The sequence below is a fragment of the Scyliorhinus canicula genome, chromosome 2, assembly GCF_902713615.1.
Source record: "Scyliorhinus canicula chromosome 2, sScyCan1.1, whole genome shotgun sequence".
Classification (NCBI taxonomy): domain Eukaryota; kingdom Metazoa; phylum Chordata; class Chondrichthyes; order Carcharhiniformes; family Scyliorhinidae; genus Scyliorhinus; species Scyliorhinus canicula.
The window spans coordinates 6255419-6261493 of NC_052147.1; the positions used below are offsets into that span (position 1 = coordinate 6255419).

General features: G+C 45.1%; 1 pseudogene; it reads left to right on the forward strand.

The window, feature by feature from the left end:
• Nucleotides 1-1319: 1319 nt before the first annotated feature.
• On the forward strand, nucleotides 1320-2556 carry LOC119979677 (annotated as a pseudogene).
• The last annotated feature ends 3519 nt before the right edge of the window (nucleotides 2557-6075 follow it).

Below are 6075 nucleotides of genomic sequence, written 5' to 3' on the forward strand. Positions count from 1 at the left end.
TCTCGACCCCAGAGGCCTGTGGAGGGCTCAGTCACAGAGTGCGTTCAACGCAAGATCGATACATTCTGGATACTAAGGACACTAAAGGATACAGGAATAGTGCAGAAAGGTGCATTGAGGTAGACAATCAGCCATGATCTAGTTGAATGGTGGAGCAGACTCAAGTGGCTGAATAGCCTATCCCTATTCCTGTTTTCTATATTGGTTGCCGCACCAACAATATTCAAGACATCAGCAGCATCGAGAACAAAGCATCCCACTTGACTGACACCCTCCAACCGCACAGACACCCTTCAACTGCCGCACGGTTAGCATTGTGGCTAGCACAATTGCTTCACAGCTCCAGGGTCTCAGGTTCGATTCAGCTTGGGTCACTGTCTTTGCGGAGTCTGCACATCCTCCCCGTGTGTGCGTGGGTTTTCCTCCGGGTGCCTCCGGTTTCCTCCCCACAGTCCATAGATGTGCCGGTTAGGTGGATTGGCCGTGATAAATTGCCCTTAGTGTCCAAAATTGCCCTCAGTGTTGGGTGGGGTTATGGGGATAGGGTGGAGGTGTTAACCTTGGGTAGGGTGCTCTTTCCAGGAGCCAGTGCAGACTCGATGGGCCGAATGGCCTCCTTCTGCACTGTCAATTCTATGTAAAAAAAAAACAGCTCAAACATTGTAGCCTCAGCACCACCAGTGCAGAGTCCTGAACGTGTACCGCCTGCAAAATGCAGTTCAGATACTCTCCAAGGCGCCTTTTGTTACATTATCTAAGCCAGTGTCCTTTACCACCTCAAAGGACAAGGCCGACAGATGCATGGGAACATCACCAGCTGCAAATTGCCCTCCAGGTCACTTCCTGGCTTCACTGTCACTGGGTCAAAGACCTGGAACTTTCTCTCTAACAATTACTCGGAAGTACCTACACCTCTGGACTGCAACAGTTCGGGAAGATGGCCTCCACTATTCCTACGGGTAATTGGAGATGCATAACAAAGGCGGCCTTACCAGAAACACCCACCTCCCATGAATGAGTATTAAAGTCAGAATGTAGTATTCTCCATTGCTACACCGCAGCCCAGAAATTGTGCTCAAGGTTTTCTGCAATGGGGCTTGAAAATGCTGCTTACCTAGCTCAGAGACAGAATTGCTGGTACCAAATCATAGCTGACAGCTACTTTCCAAAGCAGTTTATATTTTCTTGATGCATATCAACATCCTATAAAGCTGTATACCTATGCATCTTTATCTTGTGTATCTGAATGTACCAATGCTTCTGTGTGATAGTCGCAATTATACTAACTGATATGCTATCTCTTTTCTCACTGACAGCGTCTCAATGATTGTCAACGCGACTCTGAACCAGTCCCCGATAGCAACTTCAAATCTAGTGCTGTCGACAGCTCCAGTGATTCCAAACTCTTGCCCTGAAGGTCACTTCTGGGCAGGCTCTACACCTTTCAACCTATCTATATCATGGTGGTGTGCATCACCGGTCTATAGGAAACAGCTTTGTGATGATTGTCATGTGTTACATAAAAGCCATTGCACAGTGCCGGATATCTACCTGGGCAACCTGGTGGTGCCGACCTGCCTCCTTTTGGCTTGTCTCCCCTTCTGGGCCGTCAACATTGCCCGCCGCTACCATTGGCCCTTTTGGAGGATCCTCTGCCGTTACGTCAACCTCTGTTATTTACGTGAACCTTACCAGCGCGTCTACTTACTCGTGATGGTCAGCATTGACCGCTACCTAGCTCTGGTGAAAGTCCTGGATCATGGCAGATACGAACAGTCTCATGCGCTAAGATCAACTGTTTCTTCATCTGGATGTTTGGCTTATTGATGAGCAGCCCTGCCATTATATTCCGTGAAGTGAGCTACATCCAACACTTGAATATCTCCGCCTGCCTACTCAACCATCCCCACATAGCCTGGAAGCTGCAGATGGACATTACACTGCTAGTCATCGTCTTCCTGGTGCCTGTCACCCATCATCAGCTTTTGCACCTTCCAAATCATGAATGTTCTAAGAAACAACCAAATGCAACGCTTCAAGCAAGTGCGCAGGGAAGCAAGGCCACCTATCTGGTCCTCGTTGTCCTCTTGGTTTTCATCATTTGTTGGATCCCCCTTTCAATTTCTTCGGATCCTTGCATCTTCTATGAAATAAAGTTGTTGTCGGGATGCAGCTGGCAGAATGTGATTAATAATGGCAATCAGATTGCGATATTTCTCGCATGTACCAATAGCTGCATCAACCCCATACTCTATGTCCTTGTGGGAAAGCAATTCAGGAATAAAGCAAAAGAGCTTATATCCAATCCATAGCCAGGAGGATGTCATCAGGAATTTCACTGACTCTGTCACAACCCAGACCACATCAACAAAGAGTAAACAGTTCACCAGGGATCAGGCATAAAGCCACTCCTATCCTACCCCCGTGTTACATGGCATCTAGTGTGGTGGCATTGACTGTTGTGGACATTTATTCTTCCTGTAAATGACGGGAAGGCTTTTGCATGTAAACTTTGTAAATTTCAAAGAAAGAGAATAAAATGTAGCTGACACACCAGTATGGTTCCCAGGTCTGTCAATAATCTCCTCCAGATAGCTGGTCCCATCCTGTCATCAGGAGAGATGCTGATATCTATCACTGCCCCTGGCTAGGGAGAAAATTGTTCACCAAACAGCTGCTTGTCACCATCCCATCACTCCTGATGCAATGTGCCCTCTGAGGACAACATTCAAGGATATGAAATGAAAATCGCTTATTGTCACGAGTAGGCTTCAATGAAGTTACTGTGAAAAGCCCCTAGTCACCACATTCCGGCGCCTGGTCAGGGAGGCTGGTAGGGAATCGAACCGTGCTGCTGGCCTACCTTGGTCTGCTTTAAAAGCTAGTGATTTAGCCCAGTGTGCTAAACCAGCCCTATAAAATAAGAGCAGGAGTAAGCTACTCAAACCCCGGGGCTGTTCCACCATTCCACAAGACTCCACACTCTGCTTACTCCCGATGACCTAAGTGAGTCAAGAATTCTGCCATAGTCTTAAAATATTAAATCATCCTGCCTCTATCGCTTTCCAGGGTAGAGAGGATGGCACCCAATGCATTTATATCTTTTCTCAAGTAAGGAGTTGAGAACTATACACAGTGCTCGAGATGTGGCCTAACCAACAACCCGTACAACTGTAGCAAAACATCCCTATTTTTACATTCCATTCCCCTTGCAATAAACAACACATTCCATTTTTCTTCCTAATCACTTGCTGTATCTGCATATTGACATTTCCTGATTCCTGCACCAGGACACCCAGATCCCTCTGTACATCAGAGTTCTCAATCTCTTTCCATTTAAATCATTGCTGCTTTTCTATTTGTGCCAAAATAGAAAAGTTTGCACTATACTCAGACTTGTCTATGTCCTTTTGCAGGCTCCTTATGTCCTCTTCACAATTTCCTGACTTTCCTCCCTGTGTGTCATCAGCAAATTTAACAACCAGACCTTCGGTCCCTTCACCCAAGTTATTGATATAAGTTGTGAATAGTTGAGGCCCCAACACTGTTCCCTGTGGCAGTCCACTCATCACATCCTGCCAACCCAAACAGATGCATTCATCTCTGATCCCTTTTTCCTGTTCGATAACCAGTTCTCTATCCATGCTAATATTTTATCCCCCACATCATGAACTCTTATTTTGCGTAGAAGACTTTGATGTGAGACCAAAAGCCTCAAATGCCAAATGCCTCCAGAGTCCAGTACATCGACAGGTTCCCCTTGGCTGGTTTAGCACACTGGGCTAAATCACTGGCTTTGAAAGCAGACCAAGGCAGGCCAGCAGCACGGTTCAATTCCTGTACCAGCCTCCCCGAACAGGTGCCGGAATGTGGCGACTAGGGGATTTTCACAGTAACTTCATTGAAGCCTACTCGTGACAATAAGCGATTTTCATTTCATTTCATTTTCATATTGCTTGTTACTTTCTCAATAAACTCCAATGAATTAGTCAAACATGAATTCCATTTGGCAAAACCATGTTGACTCTGTCTGATTGTATTGATATTTTCTTGCAGTGTTGTTCAAATGTTTCCTTAAAATCTATCCAAGGTAACTGGCCTGTAGTTTCCTGCTTCATGTCTCATTCCTTTCTTGAACAGAGGATTCAGATTCACAATTTAAACCTGCTGGGGCCTTTCCTGAATCTAGGGAATTTTGGAAAATTAAAATGAATCCCCTACAATCTCAGCAGCCACTTATTTTTTGAATAAATTTAGTGTACCCAATTCATTTTTTCCAATTAAGGGGCAATTTAGCATGGCCAATCCCCCTACCCTGCACATCTTTGGGTTGTGGGGGGTGAAACCCACGCAGACACAGGGAGAATGTGCAAACTCCACACGGACAGTGACCGGGAGTCGGGATCGAACCTGAGATCTCGGTGCCGTGAGACTGCAGGGTTAACCCACTGGGCCACCCTGCTGCCCAGCAGCCACTCATTTTAAGACTTTAGGATGAAGCCCCTCCCTCTCTTTTACAGTGAAGACAGCCACAGAATACCTGTTCAATTCATCAGCCATTTCCTCATTTTGTATTATTAATTCCTCATTCGTACTCTCAAGAGGACCAACACTCATTTTATTTACTCTTTTCCTTTTTATATACTTGTAGATACTCTTATTTCCTGTTTTTATATTTCTGGCAACCTTTCTTTTGCATTCTCATTTCTATCTCATTATTAATCTTTTAGTCATTCTTTGCAGTTCTTCATACTCTGCCCGACCTTCTGACCTGCCACTCACCTTTGTAGAATTACATGCTTCTTTTTTCAACTTGATACTGTCTTTAACTTCTTTAGTTAGCCACGTATGGTGTGTCCTTCTCTTCACTTGAATTTGTCATTTGTGGGTATTCTGAAATATCTCCGAAAATGTTTTGCACTGCAACGCTACTGACCTATTCCTGAAACAAATTTCAAAGTTTACATTAGCCTGTTCTGTATTTCTACCCTCATAATTGCCCTTATTTAAGTTTAGAATACTAGCGTTAGATCCATTCTTCTCTCCCTCAAACTGAATATGAAATTCAATCATATTATGATTACTGATACCTAGGGACAATTTCACTAATAATGAGAATCTTTGTTAGTGTCACAAGTAGGCTGACATTAACACTGCAATTAAGTTACTGTGAAAAGCCCCTAGTCACCACATTCCGGCACCTGTTCGGAGAGGCTGGTATGGGAATTGAACCGTGCTGCTGGCCTGCCTTGGTCTGCTTTGAAAGCCAGCTATTTAGCCCTGTGCTAAACCAGCCCCTGTCCAATTCACCTAGCAAGCACATCTTTTGGGACTTGCAAGCACATCTTTCGGGACTTGTGGGAGGAAACCCACGCAGATACGGAGGGAACATTCCACACATACAGTGACCCAAGTCCTGAAGCTCTGAATCAACAGTGCTAACCACTGTGTGACTGTGCTGCACACTATGATGTCATTAATGAATGCTGTCTCATTGTGCGGTACCAGATCTAGTATATCCTGCTCTCTGATTGCTATTAAATGGTAAGATTCTTGGTAGTGTGGATGAGCAGAGAGATCTCGGTGTCCATGTCCATAGATCCCTGAAAGTTGCCACCCAGGTTGAGAGGGTTGTTAAGAAGGCGTACGGTGTGTTAGCTTTATTGGTAGAGGAATTGAGTTTCGGAGCCATGGGGTCATGTTGCAGTTGTACAAAACTCTGGTGCGGCCGCATTGGAGTATTGCGTGCAGTTCTGGTCGCCACATTATAGGAAGGATGTGGAAGCATTGGAAAGGGTACAGAGGAGATTTACAAGGATGTTGCCTGGTATGGAGGGAAGATCTTATGAGGAAAGGCTGAAGGACTTGAGGCTGTTTTCGTCAGAGAGAAGAAGGTTAAGAGGTGACTTAATTGAGGCATACAAGATGATCAGAGGATTAGATAGGGTGGACAGTGAGAGCCCTTTTCCTCAGATGGTGATGTCTAGCATGAGGGGACATAGCTTTAAATTGAGGGGAGATAGATACAGAACAGATGTCAGAGGAAGGTTCTTTAATCAGAGAGTAGTAAGGGCG